Raw genomic sequence first — 11,815 nt, forward strand, 5'->3', positions numbered from 1 at the left:
AAGGTGTTTTAAGTATATATCTGCATTTCTAAGGTAGATTTGGGTACAATAAGAGGCGAAAAAGCAGATTCTGACTAAGATTTTATCGAAATCGGCAACTATTTGACTCAGAATGGTTGCCTTACGTCGAAATCTAATAGTTTATTAAGGTTTTCGTTACTAAAATGCCCAAAGACGCCGATTTTGACTAGAATTTGAAAGATATTGACATGAATATATAACTGTTTGTATCAAAAAATGATAGTTTAAACTGATATTTGCAGTTTTGATGCGGTTTTAGATACGATATGAATCGAAGAAGCCGATTTTGACTGGAATCTGTTTAAAATGACAAAGAAAAACCTATTATCAATTCAAGGAAGTGAATTTTTAAGTAGTTATCTGCAGTTTTAATGTAAATTTCAGTTCGCTAAGTTATGAAAATGCATGTTTTGGCTATAATCTTCCGTAAATCAAGGGCGAAAACCAATTAGTAGATGTATAGTGCCGATATAAGCAACAGAAACCGTACATAACCTCAATTTCCTAACCCCCCCGCAGCGGGGGCCCCCCGCGCGTGGCGTCCTAGTGTCCCCCCTGTCTACCAGAGTGCGCTCCGCCCCCCACCCAGCTTGTGTAGCGTCCTGTTTTGCCCCGGTTCCGCCCGTCGCTGCTAGATGTCGCGCGCTTGTGTCGCCAGCTTGTGTAGCGTCCTGTTTTGCCCCGGTTCCGCCCGTCGCTGCTAGATGTCGCGCGCTCCGACCGTCGTAGGCCCCCCCCCCCCCGGTAGAGGGTGGTGACGGTGCGGCGCGGAGACGGTGTGGCGCGGTGACGCGGGGGATCGAGTCGTCGGTAAACAAGTCGAGTGACTTATACAGAGTGTCTCAATAATCACGGTTTAATAAAAGAAAAACTATAGATACAATAGTAAATATTTATTAGCTCATATGTAGACAACGTAATGCTTCGTACAAGCGGTGTTTCTGGTCCATGAGATTTTCTACTTCATCGCGGTCGAGGATAATTTCGTCGCCATGATCCTGTTTCAGTATCAACTCACAGCTCTCTTCTTCGTTCGAATAGGTCACCTCGATACTGCTCCCGATGTAGACTGTTATGTCGTTCCAGAACATGATTTCTCCCACCTCGTCCTCCAGAAAGAACAAAAAATCCCAAAAATCCTGGACTTGAAAATCTATGTGCTTGTTCTTGAAGATGAAACGGACACCTGAATTCTTTATTTCGAAAATCGTGTTTTCATCGATAGTGACCACTTTGTTACACATTGTGACAAACAGACTGACTTCGGTATCAAATTCAAATGTACTTATATATCAACAACCCCCCACTATCGGTGTAATTAAGAGAGATATTTACATTTAGTCAATTTGAATAAGCATTTTGCCAAAAGAAGCAAACAAGCGCACGTAGTTACATATAGCGGGATTAAAATAGTTTTTCGACCTGCCGAGATGTTGTATTCGTTACCGCAAATGTCGTTAACGCCGCCGCTGGTGTTATTGGAATTCTTGATAGCGATCGTTTGCCATTCGCCGTGGTCTTCGTAGCTCCGGTTCGCGAAAACGAAACGTACCTTGTAATTTAAATACGGCTTATCTGCGGTAGTGTTATTCGACAATGTCACGCTAAAAGTTTGTAGCTTGTCGATTCCGTTGACCTGAGCGAGTTGCATACGCGTCCACGTATCGGGCCAAATGCACCGATTATTATGATTTTTGAAACAAACGAACGCTTCAATCACATCCTTAGGTTTATGTATATAGAAAACGTTTTGTACCACAGCCGACAACAAAACAAAGTGAGCACTTAACAAAACCATGTTTCTAGCCCGAATGAATCTATCCTAGATCTCGGTAACTGCTTTTATAACACTCAAACAATAATGACATTTATTCTGGGGAGGTGCCGGGCCGTCGATATGCATTTTGCTGTCCGGTCTGTTATAGTGAACAAAGCAGGGCAAATGAGTTTGCAATTCAAAATTGTTGCGATGTCGTACTGGTAACTTATGCCACATATTTAACAAATCGTGCGGTCTCACATGCTCCAAGAAATGTTGCACAGGAATCAATTCAAGTTGATCGGTATCCAAGCTTCTAAAATCGTCGAAGAAAACTAACTTCTTATTCATTGTTGTGAAAGATCGATAACTTTCTTAACAAATCCCTAATTTGTTTAAAGACACTCTCTGTGGGACAATTAATTGCGACAAGACTCAAGTCTATTTCACCGACTCTCGTTAATTTATTCAAAAATTCGTTGTATTCGTAATACGTTTTCTCTTTGAAAAAATACAAATGTCCGTTGGTGTATCGAAACGCGCCCGACAAATCGTCGGGCAGACCCGGAAACAGTTCCGTAGTAAAACCGTGTTCACTCGCACTCAAAGAACACTCGTCTATTTCTGCATAGTAGCGTTTACCGTAAAATATATACGTTCGACCGCCATACGTATTAAAAATAGCGTTCACTGTTTTACCCGCAGGCACACCCAGTCGCTGGACGCTTTGTCGGTCGCCCACTACCGTGAAACTCGGGAAGTGAAGTAAATAAAACGAATCACCGGTGACTACCAAAAGTTGTCCGTTGGGTCTCTGGTAGATATGCGAAATAGGAGCGTAAATAGGGACATAATCTGATATCATTTTAGGTTCCATGTAGACTTTATCACCTAATCTTATTATCCAAACCCATTTGTCGTAAAATAGATACATATGATGGTTAGACGTAACCAAAAATATGGATGGATTTACGTGACACAAATCTGGTACTTTTGTTTCGTTTTTCCCTATCGGAGGTTTCGTAGTTGTGGTAGTAGTGGTAGTTGATGTTGTTGTGGTCGGAGTTGTTACGCGGGCGGTGGTTGTGGTTTTTTTACCATATAAACGTTGAAGACCTGCAACATCGTCGTATGACAATGTCTTAGAATTTAAGCTATACCAAGGGTACATAATGGCATTGCGATCGTTACTGTGCGCCAAACCCAACGTATGTCCAATTTCGTGGAACAACACAGTAAACAAGCTCGTTTTTCCTCCGGGCGCAGGCACTTCTAAACCGTAGTACCAATCTTCGGATTTATCCAAATGAACTTCCACGCACTCTTGTTGTTGATTTGGAAAAAATGCATGTCCTAATATGTTACCCCTTCCGTCAAAAGCAAAAGGACAGGATTCGTTCCCTTTACATCTTATGCTTTGTCTGTGGGTAGTATATTTGTCAGACATCAAAATCATTATATCCGGCTCTGAGTAATTTAAGAAAAAATTTAAATTTGATTCATCACTCCATATTTTAAAAACCTCGGTTGCCAGCACTTTTAACTCTTGATAGTGACTGGGCGGTACTTGAATATACCAATTTAAATCCGTTTTCTGCCATCGCGAAACAGTCGTGAAGGCATTTTCTATTACACCACATCGGGGTTTATTTATTAGTTCGACGGTTTCGTTATTAAGAGTACCATCCACCGGTAAATTATAGAAATCCTGAAAATCCATTAGGGCACGTTGCAAACTCGACGCATTGATCTGCGTTAAAGATTCGTTGTCGTTAGGTGAAAGGAATCCGAATTTTTGTAAATATTCAATCACACCTTCCTCGGGCAGCGCGGCGACTATCGTCGACACGTCCGAACAGGTAGTAAAGACAGCGTAGCATAGCAACAAGACTCTCATCTCGTTCAAGGTCAGTAAAATACTAAAATGTATTCGGTTCCTAGCTAATCTTTTATAGGTAAAATAACAAAGAGAAGTGATGAACCAAACGCTTTTAGTCGCTATTTTGCGTGAGATGACGCAGAATATTACTCGAGAAATGGAACGAAAAAAGAATTATACTTCAATAGATTACAGTTTCGCAGTTTGTATTCATATCATAGCATTAGCGTGCTTTATTTTTACGTGTAAATGTATTATTAATTTTTTTGGATTGAAATAAAAAGTCTTATTTAAATAAAGAAAGTTTTATTTCATACAGGGATCCTTGAATACAACCAATTATATAAAAGGGCAGAATTTCTCAACGCGCACATGCGCAGTCTTCCTCCGGAGTGAAACATGCAATGGGCGTGATCCGGTTGAAATTTCGGCGGATTCAACCAATTATCATCATCGAATTTCTCCACGTTAATGACTCTGCATGCGACATCCTCCTGATCCATTTTCGACATTAAAAATTCCATTTTTGATCTTCCTCTCACGTATATCAAGTCAGCATTTTCTATCAGTAGTCCGATCAACGTATCAATGTCGGAATATTGAACAAAACCAGAACTGTATTTGAGACCGTGATGATATTGTTCGAGCCAGCGTACCGTTCTTTTTTCTGCACCGGTCAACGTGCAATATTCACGCGGCGGTTTCAAAACGTAATGACTAATTTGACATCCATTGTAGACAGCCATTTCTTTAACGACAAATCCATCTTCTAACTGGAAGCCTTGAATATCTACCGCAACGATGCGCATTTTTAATATGACTGGTTAAGATTAGGTTCCTCCGGCGGTATTTATGTTAGATTTCGAACAATCTCGCTGAGCGGTAGTTGTTCCACGATACAATCGTGAATGATGATGCAATAGGCACGTGTATTCGCGGGAAATCCCTTTTTTGCTTCGATGTCTAACTTTACGTCGACAGTGCTGGATTTTACACTGTCGTTTCTTCGAGAACAGTCAATGACGAAAATCGCGCAGTTTTTGAAAGCCATATAGTCAAGCAACGCAGTTTTTTCCTCACATCCCTTATAACTGGGGTAGAAATCCGTGTAATTGTGATGCGCTTCCACGAAGTCATTCTTTTCAAAATCTAATCGTAAACGTTCGTGAGGGTAATATTCTCCGTTTAGTGTTAATCTTATATCCGTTACGTCGACGTGATCGAAAAGCGTCGCATTTTTCGCTTCGTTGTCTTTGCGATTTGTTTGAAAAGCGACTATTACGTATCGGGGGCTTTCGATAGCCGCGCACGTCTTGACAGACCAAATTTCTTTGGTAGAGCCCGCGGTTAGGGCAGGATATTCATGAAGTTCCCATCGTCTATAGGGTATCAATATGGGTTGATCTAATCTAATCGATTTCAGCAGAGCCAATTTGATTTCGTCGTTTGGAAATATGTGCTTGACCCTAAGATCGACACTATCAATTTTTAATTCCGCCGTTGTTTTAATTGCACTGGCCGCAACACCGCCCATTGGTTTAATTATCATACAATTTTTGTCATGTCTGGCTCTTACCAATCTTATGGTTTGTTTTCCACAAGTTATCATATTATAATCATTAAATATGTTTAAAAAGTGTCGTAACGGGATTCGCATGCTAAAATGGCCATTTTCTGTATCGTGAATCGCATTTTCAGGGAAATTCCAGCCGGAAATATCTAGATGCGATGAGTCATCTTTCGAGTAACATAGATAACCTCTAATCGTACTAACTATACCCGGATCACGCACGCTATCCACTTCTTTCCCATTCAGCTCGTACGATATAGTTTCAAAAAAAAATGCTCCTGCATTGTTTACAAATTGCACTTGGTCGGTTCCCGTGAGACGTTTCAGCGATCCCTTAATGCAAATAGCAGCGTCGTACATAAGCAGCCAGGCATCTCCTTGATTGATCGTGATCTCAATGGTGTCGTTGTTCAAAAAAGATTTCACAAAGGGATGATAGGTGCGGGTCTCCACGCGCTGGATAGATTCATCAAATTTTGGCTTTCTGTGTATGTCGAATATTTGATTCGATAACATCGTAGCCCAGTGATCGGAGAAATTGTTTGTTGCTCAATGTAAGACGACCTTTACGGATACGCCTCGGTTTTGTTACTAACCCTACCGTTTGGATGTTCGCTTTTTTATATTCACCAGCGTCTCCGATTGAGTTGAAAATCAACATTACGTTAATTTTTTAAGTTCCAATCTAATGATGATTTCTTCACCTCGGAAATTAACCAACTCAAAGTTTTGATCCAGAACCTGTAGGGTAATGTTGTAGATTTGTCGTTTGTTTACTGGCAAGTACGTTAGATATTTAGGAGTTTCGTCGATGGCGTACCCCGGATCGACGGACAAGGCAAACTCGTAAATTGTGTGCGAAGGTCTGTCGTTGTAGAACGCTCCAGACGTTATGTTACTATCTACATGTATCGTTCGCACTTTTATTATATCCACGGGTAAATCTGAGGAATGCATAATATTGGGCTCCAAAATTTTCTGTGAAAACCCCAATAATTTTCCGATACTGTCCGAGTGTTGTTTAAAGTTTACCCCGTATACGGGGCTGTAGATTTCACACTTTATCGTATTATTGTTGGGTTTGATTGATATCTCCTCTATTAACTTTGGGATCGTATTCTTCTCTTCCTTATTTTTTGGCAGATGTTCGTTAATGTAGGTTTCAATGTCGCTAATTTCATAGGACCCGGTCGGAATTTCAATTACGTTTTCTTTATTGTTACCATCGAAGTAGTAAAATTTATTCGAACCCTTATCTATGTTGGGAATGTTGTTGTAAGAGTGGAATCCAATCAGCGCTAAACCGTACTCTACATCTTCATCCAACTGCAGCGGATTGACAAAGTCGATGGATAATGTCGACGTGTTCCCTTTTAACGTAAATATGATCGACATGTTGACTGCTTATAGGTCCGCGATTTCAGTCCTTTTTATAGAGAAATTGCAAACACAAATGACCGCAATTGTATTGCGTAAACTTTTGATATCTATCGTGATTATAGTAGATATTGGCGCTGTTGCCGAAATATTTAACAAGTTCCGCGGGTGGTTTAAGGTTACCGAAACTGTCAAAATACTCAACATCGTTTCCCTTCCTCTTTTTGTATGCTACCCAGTGGGTTCCTCTATTTCGACGAACATCCAAATTTACGATTCCGCATTCTTGCGATCTGATTCGACGGGGTAAACTATCTCGCATAAAAACACCCCTGAAGTGAGGAATTTTTAATTTGCGCGCTAGAGATATTAAATCGACGTCGTATAGAGCCCTTCTGGGTAGCTTTATTGGGAGTTTTTTTGTTTCTTCAGATAAAGACCGAATCCGCCGCGCGGACTCTTTTTCAAGAATAGACCCGATCCCTTTTTTCCAATCTCTTCCATAGCTCGGTTATGGCGGTTGGCCTCTTCGAGTTTCTTTCGTGCGTTTTTCGCATCGATGACAGTTTTAGCGATAGCAGCGGCTCCGCCCGAGAGCGAACCTAAAGCCCCTAGCGCTCCTAATAACGGTAAAAGTGGTAAAATACCGCCCGATTTTGATTCGAACGGTATAATTCTAGGTACCCTAATTTTTTTACGTCCTCCCGCTTTTCTTACAGCGGCTCTGCCAGCTCGAAGCGCTTCCAGTGCCGATCTTCTAAGCATTTTAGGGTTATCGATATGAAACAATTGTTTCTTCTTTAATGCATTGCGAACCTTTTTCACGACACCCTGTCGAAACGAAACAGAGGGACGCCGTTGTTGACCCATACCGAGCTTACGTTTAGTTTTCATAGTCGCGGTGACAAAGAATGCGGCAGCTTTTTCACCAAACTTTGCGTCTTTAGATTTTACTCGCTGCCACGCACGCGTTTCCAATTCTTTATCCGCTTTATGACGTTCGTCTAACGATTTGTTTTGCGAATAGGCAATGTCGTGTACCTTACACGCAGCGTCCAAAGGATTCACCGCGCTATCGCATCGGTTCAAGCGTTTTTCCAATTTTGTACCGGGACCGCAAAACTGGTAACCCGGAATGTGTACTTCAAAAGGTAACTTGTTAATAAGCGTGTTAACGAGACCACTTCCGGACGCGAAGCATAACATACTAATTAAAGGAAATTGCTTGTGTCGTATATATATACGAGGTGTCTCGAATAAACATTGTAGTCATGCGGGTGGTGCAGCAGAAACTCAAGCTCCCCATCGATAATTTAGATTTGGTTTGCGGAGATGGTTTCTTTAACAAAAGCAAACACGGTCAACTGCTACCCAATTCATTTAGGGCGGTGTTTTGCGGACCTAGCGGTTGCGGCAAAACCAACACCATGTTAGCGCTACTCTTTAACCCCAACGGGGCAAGTTTCGAAAATGTTTACGTCTACTCAAAGTCGTTGTATCAACCAAAATATCAACTGTTATCTCGCGTATTGAGCAATGTCAAAGGAGTTGGATATTATCCTTACAGTGAAAGAGACTCGATAATCGACCCCAGCGACGCGAAAGAGAATTCTCTGTTTATTTTCGACGACGTGGCGTGCGACAAGCAAGATAAAATTCGCGAGTATTTTTCGATGTGCCGACACAAGGCCATCGACGCTATTTATCTCTGTCAGACATACTCCAAGGTACCCAAGCAATTGATACGTGACAATTGCAATATTGTCGCGTTGTTTAAACAGGATGACATGAATTTACGTCACGTTTATGATGAACATGTCTCACCCGACGTTTCATACGACACGTTTAAACAAATTTGTTCCGAGTGCTGGAAAGAAAAGTACGGCTGTTTGATAATTGTCAAAGATTTCGACGTAAAAAACGGACGCTACCGCAAGGGTTTCGACAAATATATAAAAGTCGATATTTAATTGTCGATAGAAACAGTCATGAAGGCGACGTCCGCCGACATCGCCGACGCGGCGCTAAAAAAAAAAGTAAACGAGTTGTCTAGATCTATTCGAAAGAAGTATTTAACATTAAAATTGGGTAAGAGCGAAGAGGATGCGTCAATTCGGAAGCTTTTCAAACCCGTCAGCGAGCCGCTAGAACGTATAGCAAAAATAAAGCTATCACCGTCACCGGCAGAAATAAAAACTGAACGTCGAGGTGTCAAGCGGGAACACAAAAAGGAACCGAACGAAGAAACAAAAAATAAGGTTAACGTATCATTTTTGCCTATGGAAGAAATTCAGGAAACGCCGGATCCCAATAAGAGCGTTGAGATGCAAAATATCGATGAGGAGGAAGATGATGTGTTTGACACATCGAGCGTGGCCAACGCATCCCTTCAATCATACCTGGAACAATATCCAGAAATTTCCCATTCATATATTCAAAATTTATGGGTAAAATCGCCCGACACCGATATTGTTTACGGACCCGTTTACGACAAAATATCATCCAAATGGTTTCTCGGCAATAAATCGCTGGATTTTCATCAAGGATCTGGCGATATTATTGTAGACGGCGAGAGATATTCCGGTACCCGCGGCTTGTATAATTTGGTGTTTTTGAAAGATCCCATAGCATACACAAAAGACGATTTGGCACAATATAAAAAAATAATGGAGGCTACCCAGGTGCACAGGGACGCGATCGGACGTCTGAAAGGCGCATCGACTGTACCAAAATATACCAAGGTCATCCGACCCTTAATAAAATCTCAGTCGCGTTCGTACTCGTACAGCGGTCAAGGTTATAATATGCGTTATAATGACGCTCCTACTGAATATGTATACTGGGACGACGTCAATGAACTCGTAGAGCGTCTGAAATTACTAATCGCGTCGAAACACGCAGGCAACACGTCTCATGATAACGAAATAGTTTCAATCGTTGAAGAGCTAAAAGAATCAGGTTTTATACGTTAGTTTAACGATGAGTCTGGACAAGTTTGGACGTTCTAGCGCGCTGCGCTCTAAACGACCCTTCACTAATACTGTGATTAGAAGCGCCCTCGACTATATGCCAGACGGAAACGTCAATATGAACAATTTAAAAATTTGCAATGTCCAAACGCCTAGCGATGACGGTGACGTGGCTAACAAAAAATATGTGTATGAGACAAGTAATTTATTAAAAATTGCATTGAGAAAGATTATTGGACAGAAACTCGAAGCGTACACGAAAAGATTACAAATTGAAGACAAAACTAAATTCTCGCGTCTTGAAGAACAACTGAAAATGAGTAGCACTACACTCGAAAATGAAATTATGCAGTTTCGCGAAGTTTTCCACCAAAAGCTAAGCGAAATGAGCGCAAAGAAAGATTTGGAAAAGCACATGACAAAAGTCGCCGTTTTGTCACAGCAATTTCATGATATTGTAACCAAAATGGAGCGACTTACGAACGAAAATGAGAATATAATGAAGGTATTGAAACAAAGGGTTTTAAATCCTCCATCGCAACCGAACACACATTATGAATAAAGAGAAGGTACAACTGGTTCGAGAACTGCACAAGCCGGCACGCAGAAATTATGCTCGCCGCCGGACTATAATACGAGGGATGGATGACCTGTGGCAAGCGGATCTGGCCCAATTAGATCGCTACAGCAAACAAAACAGAAATTTTAAATTCGTGCTGGTTGTGATAGACTGTTTCTCAAAATATGTATGGTGTCGCCCGTTGAAAACCAAAACCGGGGTCGAAGTCGCCAAGGCGTTTTCCAAAATTCTCAAGGACGGACGGCACCCTCAAAACTTGCAAACGGATCTCGGTAAAGAATTTTACAACGACACGTTTCTGAAACTTGTGGATAAGCATAAAATTAACCACTATAGTACGTATAGCATAAAAAAGGCCTCAATTGTCGAACGGGTGATACGTACCCTCAAAGAGAAATTGTTTCGACATTTTTCTTTACGCGGGACGTACAAATGGATCGATGTGCTCGCCTCTATCGTTGATGAATACAATAACACAAAACATAGAACGACGGGTACGAAACCCATCGATGTGAGTAAGAGCAACGAAAAGAGAATTTTGAAAACCGCGTATAGTAGCATAAAAATATTCGGTCCTCGTAAACTTAAAGTCGGCGACATCGTTAGAATCAGCAAAGTCAAGCACGTTTTCAACAAAGGTTATACACCGAATTGGACCACGGAATTGTTTAAAATTGTTAAAGTACGGGTTACTAACCCCGTAACGTATTTGCTTCAAGATATGCAGGGTAAACCCATAATGGGCGGATTTTATGAAGAAGAATTGCAGAAGACAGTTAACCCGGACTTATATCTCGTCGAAAAGGTGTTGCGCAGACGAGGCAATATGGTTCTCGTGCGCTGGTTGGGATTGGATAAGTCGCACGATTCGTGGGTAGACAACGTAGACGTTTTGAAATAAATTTAGTCTCGATTTAGAAGTTCTGACATAAATACGTGTATATGATGGCTCAAGAGAAAATTGTGACATCCAACGAATTGTATAATTTATTGGAAAATTTCGAGTTGCAATTTCCTTCATCAGAAGTGCTCCCGTCCAGCTTCGTTCCTGTAGAGCAACAAACCAAAAAATCTGCGACCAAACGAAAACAAAGTGCGTCGGTCGTATCCCGCAAGAAGAAGAAGAAAACTACCACAAGTGAAGCGTTTGCAGCTCCAACGTCATCCGCTGATTGGCTCGAAGTGTTCACGGACGGTAGAGAAAAAAGTGTCATTTGTGAGGCATTCAATTTAAAAAGAAACTTGGCGTCTCAGTTGTCGGGATTAGAGTGCAATATCAACGAAATTGAAACACAAATTGCGCTTTTTAATACAGACTTGCAAGTGGCGCGGATGCAAGCTCAAGAGTGCAAAAGAAAACTAGAACAATTTAATAATTTAGCATTTAACGAAATTGTAAAATAGTAATAATGTATATAATAAATAAATTATACAATTACAAACTTCTGTGTAATTATTATGCGGTGTTGTGGTGGTGGTAAAAAAGAAAATAGCGTCTAAATATATACATGTTTATTCTTGTTGCAATACAATGGAATACAATCAATACATAAAAGTCTTATCTACAGTTACATATGTTATAATAAAACCACAGTATTAATAGTTCAATGGACTATCAGAAAAGCGTAACTTTTTTCCATATTTCCTCTCATTGTGAAGC

Source organism: Cylas formicarius, unplaced genomic scaffold, assembly GCF_029955315.1.
Source record: "Cylas formicarius isolate icCylForm1 unplaced genomic scaffold, icCylForm1.1 PGA_scaffold_7__23_contigs__length_41026272, whole genome shotgun sequence".
In the NCBI taxonomy this organism is placed as follows: domain Eukaryota; kingdom Metazoa; phylum Arthropoda; class Insecta; order Coleoptera; family Brentidae; genus Cylas; species Cylas formicarius.